General features: G+C 46.1%; 1 protein-coding gene across 3 annotated transcripts in view; it reads left to right on the top strand.

The window, feature by feature from the left end:
• FBXO7 (F-box protein 7) overlaps window positions 1-12,525 on the top strand; it is a 415,977-nt gene that overhangs the window by 343,061 nt on the left and 60,391 nt on the right. The gene's annotated exons all lie outside the window — the stretch shown is intronic.

Below are 12,525 nucleotides of genomic sequence, written 5' to 3'. Positions count from 1 at the left end.
GTCGAAGCCGGAATCGATGCCTGTCGAAAAAGTATACCAGCCACAGCCTAGACAAGACTTTTTCAGATCGATGGCTTCCGTTTTTGAGGAGCAATCCTCTGGAGAGGACATTACTTCAGCTGGCGTAAAATTTGGGACTAGAGATGTCCCTGAAGAATTAGTAGACCTTAGTTCTAAAATGGCTGATTTATATGAATGCCTTCAAACAGCCAGTGGCCTGGATACTTCCCGTGAGGTAGACTTTGATAGACCCGACCCTGCAGACCATGCAGACACGGGGTACATAAACTTAATGAATAGAGTGATTGAATTTATGGGATGGAACGCAAATTCCCCACATTTGGTGGTATCGGCGGCCGCGAGGAAACGGTCGGCTAACCCGTCCTTGTCATCTTCGGTCCCTCTGGACAGCGAGGGGAAGAAGATGGACGCCATGAGAAGGAAGGTGATTTACACCGCAGTGTCCACTATCGAGGCGGCCAACACGCGGGCGATCCTACGACGGGGATGGTACAAGCTGGGGCCTATTCTGGAGTTCCTCCCCGACGATAAGAGGATGGAGGCAAACGCTCTTTTCCAGGAGGGTGAAGTAGCATCTGATCATGCCATTACAGTGGCGTTGGACGTCGCGGACACAGGGTTCCGGCAGATGGGGAATGCTGTCTGCCTTCATCGACAAGGCTGGATGAAGGCCACGAATTTCCGGAAGGAGGTCCAGGCGAAGGTGTTCGACATGCCCTTCGACGGAGAGGACTTGTTTGGGAAGGTCCTTGACGAGTCCCTCCAGGCCATCAAGGTGGATATGGAGACAGCCCGTTCGCTGGGCACTCTCCAGCAGTAGAGCTCTTCTTCTTGCTCCCCCAGGGGAAAGTCGAACAGGTATTCCAAGGGTTTTTCCTCTTCGTACCGTCAGCCCTCGAGATCCACGACTCAGGAAGCATACAGCGGCCGTTCCCAGGCCTACGGTAGTGAAGGACAGAATCGCTGCCGCCTGCAGGGCAGAACGCCAGCTCCGAAACAGGTCTGAACCGTCCGGAACCCCATGCGTGCACCCCGGTGGGCGGCCGGCTGAAAAAGTTCGTCAGCGAGTGGGAGAAGATCACCACATACAGATGAGTACTGGAAGCTCTCGCCCAGGGGCACACCCTGGAGTTTCAACGCAGGTGCCCGCCGATCCCTCCGATTCCCTGTCCGGAGCAGCACATCCCTCAGCTCCTGGAAGAGTTACGGGCTATGCTGCGAAAAGGGGCGATCAAGCTAGTTCCCCAATGGCTCTGGGGCTCCTGAGTCTATTCCAGTTACTTTCTGGTCAGGAACAAGACCGGGGCTGGAGGCCCATCCTGGACCTACAACATCTGAACAAATACCTCAAGTTCCAGAAATTCAGGATGGTCGCGTTGCAACACGTGCTGGGCCAACTGGAAGGAGGAGACTTCTTGATGTTTTTGGACCTGGAGGACACCTATTTCCACATCCTCATTCACAAGAAACATCAAAGGTTTCTGTGTTCTGTACTGCAGGGTCATCACTACCAGTTCAAGACTCTGCCTTTTGGATTGAAGTTGGCCCCCACAGTGTTCACAAAATGCCTAGCACCGGTGTCAGCCCATCTATGTCTATGGGGCATACTCCTAGCCCCGTACCTCGACGACTGGCTCATCCAGACCTGCTTGCAGGATTTTGCCGTCGGACACTTGGAGGTGACCGTCCAGCTACTGGTGGATCTGGGATTCTCCAACTATGCAAATTCCTGCGTAACACCATCGCAGAACGTGCTGTTCCTAGGAGCCAGGCTCAGTACAGTGTCTTGCCTGGCATCACCTTTGGGGGAGAGGGTAGCAGCCATTCAAGGGAAGGTGCAGTGGCTGTTGTCGATGAAGACCGCCACAGTACAGACCATCAAGTCATTGCTCGGCATGATTTTGTCCTACATCTACCTCATTCGGCTCTGCAGGTTGCAAATGCGACCTCTTCAGGTTTTCCTGGACGCTCGCTAGATGTGCCCCATGCCAGAGGGGTATGGAGTGTTGAGCGGTAGCTGCGCCTAGATGCGCATCCAAATCTTCAGAACCCCCAGGACATGCCCAACGCGTTTCGCAGGTGCGCCATGTGCCCACGGAGCTTCTCCTTCAGGGACCCACACACCTTTTGCTTTTCGTGCTTAGCACTCTTGTGGTCCCTGTGCCTCCCTTTCACTTTGTTCGCTTCTACAAAGGCCCGAGCATTTGGAGGCCACTTTCGGAGAGGACCACTCGGAAGATAACTAGCCATTCATCGTGTCGAAGACAAAGGTAAGTGATAAGTTATTTTTGAGGGCATCCCGTGTTGGTGACACTCTAAATGGTCTCGCTCGGCACAGGAGGGGTCCTAGTGGCCCTTTCTCCGGTGGGTCAGAGGTCCCAATATGGACTCTTGTGGCACCCCGCTCTCCACAAAGGGCACTACAGACCAGGAGGGGGATAGCCCCTTGCACAACACAAGATTCAGATTTAACCTGATCGCAACAGAGTTTGGCTGCCAGTAGGGAGGGCTCATATGCCTTACAGGGACTCGTTCCCTGGGATACCTCATGTAACAACGCACGGGAGAGAGAACTCCTAGCCCCTATTCTCCAAGTGAAGATAGCCTCAATTCGAGATCTAAGAAAACAGAGGCCCTGGAAGAAGCTGGAGCATCAGCTCAGTGCAAACAAGCAGACACAGCCAAGAGACTAAGAAAAGAAGTGAACAGTGAGAAACAATTCACTGACAAAATGGGTCTCCATGTTTGAGTCACCAAAAGGGGAGAACCCCCAAAAGGCATGTCTCAGCCGCAGTGGGTAAAGCCCCAGAAGAGCCAAGCAAGGAAACAACTGTGCAATGCTCGCAAGCACAGGTGGTCTCTCAACATCACAAGAAGCAGTCAAAAAGCATTGAACCACTTGTAATGCAGACGGTGCCCTCACATGAAACGTACCTAGTGAGCATTGGCAAAGGAGGCACACAGATACTCTTTGGGGGTTACACCACTCAGGCCCTCCCTCAACAACAGTACCTCACCACAATGGCAGGCCACAGAAACCTTCCAGGTGAGGCAGATTAATCATTTATGACCAGATTTAAGAATTTCCTTTTAGGGCCAGACATGCACAGCTTCTTTAGAGAGCTCATAGGGAAGATGCTGTCCGTGCAAGCTGTCTTGACAGCGTCCTCATCGAGTGGCTGGTATGCCGGTACAGGCTGATATCTCACAAGTCAACCAGACACACACACTAGCTGTGCCCACGGTGACCCAGGCTACAACAATAGGCTCCAAGCGCCACCACACACACTGACTTGCGTTTTCCATCTCCATCAACTCCTGGCCATGCCCATGGAGACGATAAGGAGCATGAGGAATTATCCTTGTCCATTAGGTTGTTCCAGGACAAGGTCTGGGACATAGTGCAGTTATTACAGTTACCCATACCTGACGTCCCTGTGGTGGAATCCGGAATACTCTCAGAGATACTTTGTAAAGTGGAATTCCCGTGCAACAAGATATCCTTGAAGAAGTGAGAACGGTGTGTAAAAAGCGCATAATGTGCCACATATAAAAAAGGGTAGATTCCTGTTACAAACAGGAGCCAACAGAACAACTATATTTGTCGATCAACCCAACATCGCATTCCGCAATTGTAGCTGCAGCCTTGGCACAGGGTAAGGCACATTGTGGAGCTTCTCCAGCATCTATGAAAAAACATATAATTAATGTTGTCCTTCACATTAGACAGGCCAACACTGACTCCATCCTCACAGCTTGCAATAACAAGCTGTGCCAGGAAATGAGTTTGCAGAAGACCTACCACCTGAAAGAAAATAATTTGGCCCCAAATATGTGGCGGCAGCCTCTCATGTAGACACAACTACATTGATCTATGAAGAGGAGCCTGACTGTAAAGCACAAAACTACGGATGACGTCCAGGAGAAAGTCCAGCCTCTACCGTTCGATGGGATAAACCTATTCCATCCATCCACTGATGAGGAATTGACGAAAGAGAAGGTACTTAGACAAATGGCGAAAAGCCTGTCGGCAATATCTAGGCCTGCATCAAGGAATGCATCATACTCCTATCAACAAAAGGCACAACGCACCAGTAGCTGCTTTAGAGGCTTCCACTCCCGCAACCAGGGCAGAGACAATAGAGGCGAAGGATTGGCGCAACCCTCCCAAGAAAAAAGGTAAGAACAGGGAAAACATTTTTGCACACAACGCAGGCACAGGGGGGTAAACCCAACGTTTGACACACTACTGACCCAGAAGCATTTGATTCCTGTAGGTGGAAGGATAGCCCTTCATTTTCCAGCCTGGAGGGCCGTAACTTCTGACCCATGGACTCTTGTCAGTGGTGAGTTTAGACTATTGTCTCCTGATTACCGCATCCCCTCCCACTTCCCCAACAATTTTCATCAAACCTAATGGAAGGGTTGTTGAAGTAAAAGAAATTGGATGCCATAGAGAAAGTATGCTTGAAGAATCTGGTGCAGAGCTGCTATTCACGCTTTTCTGAACACCCCAAGAAGTACAGAGCAGATTAGAGGACCAGCCTGGATTTTTCAAAGTTCAATGATTACCTCCCTAAATAGAGGTTCAATATGGTCACTCCTGGACCGATCTTGACAGCCCTATTCGAGGGGGACTGGTTATGCACATTGAATCTTTGTTGTCTACATAGACGTACCGATTTGAGGACCACACTGTAATTTTCTTCGCTTCACAATGCAAGGGACTCGATATTATTACAAGGTACTTCCAATTGGCCTAAACTCAGCACCACGGGTATTCACAAAAGTGATGGATGTGTTTGTTGCACCAAGGGGCACATATTTAACCTTATTTAGACGACTGGCTAATTCAGGACTCGACGCCTACAAAGGTGATCACTTCTGTTTCGCTGGTCATGCAATGGGCAGTTGTGCTGGGCCTGACTCCACACTTGGACAAATCGATCCTGACTCCAACATAAAAATGACAGTTCATTGGAATAGTATGGGACTGTGCACAGGGCAGGGTGTTTCCGCCCTCAGACAGGCTGTAAATTCTGAAGAAACTGTGCGGGAGTCCCAACCACAGTCACAAGAGATTACCGTGCCATATTTCCTACGTTCAGTACTGCGTTGGTGGATGGAATAGGGGAACCTCACTGCGGGAGGGCCTTTAGGCTCTGTTAGGTTAGAAGGAAGAGACAGACAATTGTGTGCCATGTTCACAATGATTTTAATTAAATAATAAAGAAAATGTCTAACTTTCCTTATGGTAAGGGTTAACCTACCCAACATAACTAAACTAGAGTGCTAGTCCTAAGCTGTACTGTCCAAAGTAAATCGTCTGTCCTCCCATCTCCAAGGATGCTTTTCAGCACAGTTACTTATAATATGGTATCTTCAAATAGTCTCTGACTAATCCTTTTAATAGATCTTTCAGTTCCTTCAAGGGATGTTGCCAGGCCCTTGTAGATTGGTACTCTGCACTCTTCAGATTCTCTCTCTTCACACTGAGAAATGTAGATAAGTCTCCCTTATTCTGTACTCTTGTTATTCTCCAGGGCAAATTTTATTTATTTATATATTTCAGATTTTATAAAGTGCCACACGCCCATAGGCTTCAGAGGGCAATTTTGGTGAACTCCTGTATGACTCCTAAACCCTTTTGGCACTCTTTCCAACTACTTGGATGAGTATGCAGGGCCCCTGAGTGATCTTCACTCTTCTTACATCTTTGCCACTTACTGGGACAAGTATACAGGGTTTCGTAGTGATTTTTACTCTTCTGATATCTTTGCCACTCACTGGGAACAAGTATGCAGGGTCCCAGCTGGGGCTTGCCCAGCTGGGGACCCTGCTGGGGTCCCCAGCAGAGTCCCCAGCAGGGGACCCTGCATACTTTCCCTTTTTATAAGATCTGTATTCCTGGTTACTAGATTCAAAGTATTCTTGAAAAATATAATTTTTCTGGTAGGCCTTCTCTCCTGGACAATTATGGTTCTGCTTGTTCTGTTTTTTTTATGATTTTGTACAATGGTCACTGGGACAGTTCCTCTGAACTCTTGCTCATAATATTCTCTTTCTCTTATTCTCTTCTTGTAAAGAATACTGGGGTACTTTCCCCTTTTCCCAGGGTATTGTTATGCATTGTTCTTTTCTTTCACTCTCACGATTTTCTATACTTATTTCTCTTATATTACAACGCTTTAATTCATCAGTTTCACATTCAACTTTTCCTTGTGAATTGTTCGCGGGCACATTTTTTGCACAGTATAATGATTCCCCCTGGGCTACACGTTATTCCTGTTCTCTCCGTTCCCGCCAACTGTGAAGGGGAATGACTTTGGAATTCTGATTTCTCTGGTAGCTTCCCATTTGCTGCGTATTACTGTCGGCTTGCTTTCATCAGTGTTTCCTTCCACAGATTTTGTCTTCTCTTCGTGGAATCCCGGTATTCTGCCGAGTGACCGGACACCTTATTGCTTTGTGCTTGAAGTGGTATTGGTGATATTTTGCGGGCCGGCTGCCCACCACAGATCCTTCCTGGTCACACCACCACCTCCCTCGGGGCTCCTGCCTGGTCGGATTCTCACAGTGGGGATTCGCTATAACTCTGGCATCCTCCTGTTCAATATAGTGCAAGCTTGAAACTAGCGGCTTTACGGCTCGCGCCTACTCCGCCTCCTCCAGATGTTACGCAGCTCGTTACTGTCCCTTGCCTACGTATGAGTTCCTCTCTCTGTTGCTCGTCGAGTACTCTCTATTCAACGTACTCGTCATAGTGGATTGGATATTTACATTTAAAGGCACATGTTCTCTTTCTGGGTGATGATAACATCTCGTCTCAGTCTTGTTGTTTAGGAGTCTCTGGTATTTTAGAGCATCCCATGTAGGGCTCAGTGTGAACAGCTTTAGGGAGTTCTTTACAGGAATGGGAGTCCTTCTCCTCTAAGGGGAGTGTCCCTCCCGGTGAGGTCCCACTTGCCTCAACACCTCGGGAGGGTGTTGCGGAGCGGGCTCACCTCCCTAGCCTCAGAGAGAGGAAGGTGCTCCCCCCTTGGGGAGAAGGGACGAATTCCCTCGATTTGTCAGTCGCCACATGCAGAATCTGCCAGAAAACCGCAGCCACTCCAGTTCCCCCAGCCCTATTTCAACCACTTCCCATTATCGAATTGCCCTTCTTCCGAATAGTAATGGACATTGTGGGCCTATTAGAAACATCAACATTGGAGAATAAATACATCTTCGTGATCGTTGACTGTGCTACCTGCTTCCCTTAGGCATTTCTGCTCCGGAACAAAACTAGTCAACAGATCTTAAAACACCTCCTTCCTTTCTGTTGAGAGTAGGGTTCCTCAAGGAGATCCTCACGGATCAGGGTGCTACCTTCTTGTCAAAGATTATGATTGACATAAAAGAGATACTACAGATCAAAATGCTCAGGAACTCCGTATATCATCCCCAAACGGGTAGCCTTGTGGAGGGGTTTAATCAAATCCTAAAAATAATCTTTCACAAGTTGGTACAGGCAGGTGGGAGGAATTTGGATGGTATCATTCCATGGGCTCTCTCTGCGAATAGAAATACTCCTCAAGCATCTCTAGGGTATTCACCCTTTGAGCTACTACATGGATGACAATCCTGAGACGTACTAGATCTGTTGAAACCCACCTGGGTGGAGAGAGAGAAAGCTATCATACCCTTTCCCAGACAGCCAAGAAGCTAAAATCACCTATGACTGCTGTAAGGAAAATTGTCAAGCACGACCTGGGCAGGACACAAGAACATGAAAAGTCCCTACATTATCGACAAGCTGTAGCCAGGTCTTTTTCCATTGGGGAATCTTTCCTAGTTCTTCTTCCCACCTCGGAGAACAAGATGATATCAAAGTTGTACGGCCCCTACAAAATGAGTAGAAAAAAGGTCAATTGAACTAGGTAGTGGCCCAACCAGACAGACGACAGAAAACCCAGATTTATTATATAAACCTGTTGAAAGAGTGGAAGGGTGACCCTGTTGAGGAGACTACAGTGACTATGGCCATCCTCCTTACAGACCCCGACTGACATCCATCAGCATCTACCACCCTCCCAACAGGAAGACCTTTGAGATCTTTAAGACTCATTTCCAGAAATCTTTTCTGAACAACCAGATAGAGTGCAGATTTGGTTTCACTATATCTGTACCCCTGCCAGGCTAACAGTGAATCTTAAACCTTACCCGGTGGCAAGGAGTAAAATCATTGCAACCAAACTCCATTAAATGCTCAAGGCCAACATCATTGAGCCCTGAGAGAGTCTATGGTCATCCACCCCATTGTGCTGGTAGCCAAACAGAAGAAGTCCCGGAGATGTTGCATAGATTTTAGGAAATTCACTTCCATCTCCTTTTTTGATAATTACCCTGTGACAGAATTGACAAGCTCATTGAGAAGCTAGTATCGTCCAAATTCATATCCACTCTGGACTTAACCAAAGTTTATTGGCAGGTGCCCCTAAACGCTACCATAGGGGAAACACAGCATTTTCCACCCCACAAGGACTCTTCCAATTTAAAGTATTGCCTTTTGGGTTACATGGTGCCCCTGCCACATTCCAGCGGTTGATGGATGCAATCATAATACTGTATTGTAGTTTCACCGGAGCCTATTTAGATGACATCATCATACATAGTATGACCTGGCTCGAACGCATGCACCATCTTTATGTGATCGCAAGAGCCCACCGGAGAGCAGGTTTACAGCCAAACCAGAAAAATATCACCTGGCCCAGTCAGCTGTAAAATACCTGGGCTATTTTGTGGGAACTGATTAAACCACAGACAGAAAAGGGCAAAGCAGTACAAGCAACATCGTACGAAAAATCAAAAAGAGAGCTTTGCGCTTTCCGTGGATTGATAGGCTATTAGAGAAAATGTATACAAAATGATTCTACCTTGGCCACCAATCTTACCGACAAGCTCAAAAACTCACATCCTCAAAAGTCTGGGAGAGTGAAGACCAACAAAGCTTTGAAGGACTCAAACAAATCCTTTGCCAGGAACTTTAAAATGCCTGAATTAAACTGAGAATTTTTAATTCATACACATGCTTCTAAAGTCAGACTCAGAGCTGTGTTGTCACAAGAACATGACGGCTTGAAACATTCCATCTTATACACAAACCGGAAATTGTTCCCCACCATCATATGCCATGGTGGAACTTGAAGCCCTAGCCATCAAATGGACAATTCTTAACTTATGCTATTAACTCGCAGGAAGGAAATTCCTGCTTGTGATTGACCACTCTCCTGTAACCTGGATGAGTCTGAGAAAATATTTGAATGCCCGAGTCATGCAGTGGATTTGAGATCTGCAAACGTTTTGTTTCTCGATAGAGCATTGAAAATGAAAAGAACAAGGAAATGTGGACTTTTTAAGTCGTTTCCCACTTCCTATTCAAGGGAGTGCCTCTCAGTTAATGGGAGGTGTGTGTGACAAATCTGGACAACTCGTTTCTTCTCCCCAGAGGGGAGCCACCCCCTTTGAGGCTAGGGAAGTGAGCCCGCTAAGCAAGACCCATCCTCAGTGTCTGGGCAAGTGGGACCTCACTGGGAGCGACTCCCCTCTTGGGGACAAGGACTCCCAGTCCAAACCACCATGTCCACTTATATGGATATTGGAAAGACTATATTCAACAAAGTTCCTTCTTTGTCTCTTTTGGCTTCAGGTAATACTGAACACCCCTTGAATACCATGGTCAGGGAAGACTGACAAAACTCTTGTTGTTACAATTGCGTGCATAAAGAGAGGGCGAATTGTGAATGGAGGAGGAGAGGCTCCCACAGAGGGAGGTGAAAAACTGCTACACAGAGGCAAACCTCTGTAGCCATGCCATCCTAGAGGGGCGTAGCCACGTTGAGCCGTGAAGCCTGCACACTAAAGAACATCGAGACTGTGAGCAAAACTAACGCAAGTGGGCCAGGCATATGCCCAAACCGAGGCTATGTTGGCTTCCCTTTTTTCTTTAGTTAGGTGTTTTCAAAAGTGGTAGGGCCACTTAGTAGTTGGGTTTCGGACAGAAGACTTTTACTTTGGGCTTGACGTACACCCTTTGTTTTTGTTTTGCTAGTTAGGGAACTTCCCTCGTAGCGGTTTGTTAAGCGTTTTTCTTTTAATTTAATAAAAGCCAGTGAACATGTCAATAACTTGTCCGACTCCCCTGCGTCTCTGGAGTTCTCCATCAAACCTCGGAATTTTGGTGACTCGTCCTGATATATTATAGAATTGTAAATCTATGTATTACACTCCTGCCTAGGATATACATTGTATCACTGAGTGTTGCTACTGTTTCCTTCCTTGAAGTGTGATATGCCCTTCTGGGTCTAGGGCCTGTCATACTAAAATATATACTGGACCTTTGTAGCCCTTCTGGCTGTGTTGGACATAGTGTTTGTATGAGGTCTATATGTATTATGTATCCTACCTGTATTTAGAGTATAGTAGGGAACCTGTACTTGAGTTCTGTGTGGTAGCCTTGGATCGTAAACATGATAATTACTGTTTGTGATATTGTCTAAGGGTCTACCCTTGACTTACCACGGAAGGTCCGTATATATAGTGTCTGCACCGCAATGGGGCTTGCATTTTAAGTTAAGCAGTGAGTTAGGACCTACGTTGCTTTTTTCTGTTTGTTTATCAAAATGTTCAACCTGAATACTTATTTTTCTCATCAGAAATATGTTATGTTTGATCTTACAAAGGGCCAGATTCTCAAAACTTGTTTTGGTGCAAGTGAGAAAGTGCGCTAGCGCGATCTCCTCACTTGCGCAAAAAAAGGAGCAGCTCAATTCATAAAGAGAATCTGATTGAACGCATCTTAGATGCGCTCATTCAGATATACTCCCCACCCTCTTGCGCATTTCCTACTATTCGTCCACTCACAAGAAGCTCTAGCAAGAGAATAGTTGTGGGCCAGATGCATGTATAGTAAACAATTCTCTCTCATTGGCACTGGTGAATTTCCAGAAGAGATTTTGGCATCTTGGGTGAAACCACATAATTGGTGGGCCTCTAATTGAATTGATTGATTGTTTATTTGTATAGCGCCTATATAGCGAATTTAATTGATTTATTGTTTATTTGTATTGCGCCTATACACAATGTGTTTCAAAGCGCTTCGAGGCAGGGAGGGAACAAGGTAGAATACAGTTAACATTCTAACAAGTCCTTGATACAATCAGAATGTGAAAAGTAACTATTATAATCAACCTGGCGATATTTCAGATAGTGCAAGTGCTATATACAATGATGAGGAGGTGGGAGGGAGAAAAGAGACAGACAAGCGGCTACCTTACTATGCCTGACGACAATTGAGGTAGTGCTGGAATTTAACAAGAGGTAGGGGACGGGTACAGGGAGGAGGAGAAGAACAAAACAAGCGACTATCGTACTAGGCCTGACGACATTTCAGATAGTACTGAGGGGGTGGGGGGAGGAAGTAAAAGACAAAATGAGGGGGTGGGGAGACAAACAAGTAGCTATCATATAGGTCAAGCAACATATCTGAATAGCATAAGTGCTAAAGGATAAAGTGAAGAGGGGGGGCAGAAGAAGAGGGATTGAAGTGGGCAGACATGTCAAGACTGCAGGGCAACAGGGGAGTAGGTGGGGTGCACAAGGACAATACAGGGGACCAGAGGTGTGAGTAATATATATAACACATAAAGATGCACGAGGACAATCAAATGCAGACCAAGATGAGGAAGTTCACAGCATGATTCAAGTGCCAACATGAGTTCGAGATGCAGTCGAAGTCCCGCACTAGCATTTTAGTTAACTTTAACTGGGTAAGCTCTGGATCAAGGATTATTTACAAACAGAGATGTACATTTAGGCACAAGTCCCTTTAGGGCGACCAAAGAAAAGCGATTTTATTTGATGAAAAGCTGTGCGTTTTAACGGATTATAGTGATGTACCCCATGTCGAATGAGCCTCCAATGCATGTGTGTTTTTCTTTCTTTTGTTATTCATGGCATCACAAAATTGTGCTGTTTGTTATTAGTTTTATGTGAGGGAGTTTTGATGTAGATTTGTTTATTTGCTATTTATTTGAACCATGATATGTCTCTTAAAGATTAAGAATTTTATAAATGGCTCCTTAGGTTGGAATGTTATTATATCTATGAAATCATGTATGCCAGGTTATTTAAATTGATTGTGTCCTGTGTGAAAAGTTTAATGAAAACTGTATCACACTGAATTAAAAAATATGTTTTGAAAACCTCACAGTAGTGTTGTAAAAAAGTAACATTTTCATGAGGGGTTAACAATAGGAAGAATGCACCTTATCATGCAGCTACACAATAGAATGGTTACAATGAAATAACGTTTCTATACTTTGAGTTCAGGAGAGCAGTGATCCCAAATCTTTATTAAAAAGAGTTGCTCCAGCTCAGCACGTTTTCCAGGAGCTGCATACATATTGTAGATTTGCAGGTTTGTTGTTCTGGTGGTGACTTTTTCAGAACTCTGAAACCCCTTCA

The sequence above is a fragment of the Ambystoma mexicanum genome, chromosome 12 (assembly GCF_040938575.1).
Source record: "Ambystoma mexicanum isolate Mex_15411 chromosome 12, UKY_AmexF1_1, whole genome shotgun sequence".
NCBI classification, from domain to species: domain Eukaryota; kingdom Metazoa; phylum Chordata; class Amphibia; order Caudata; family Ambystomatidae; genus Ambystoma; species Ambystoma mexicanum.
This window is presented reverse-complemented; position numbering and strand designations above follow the sequence as displayed.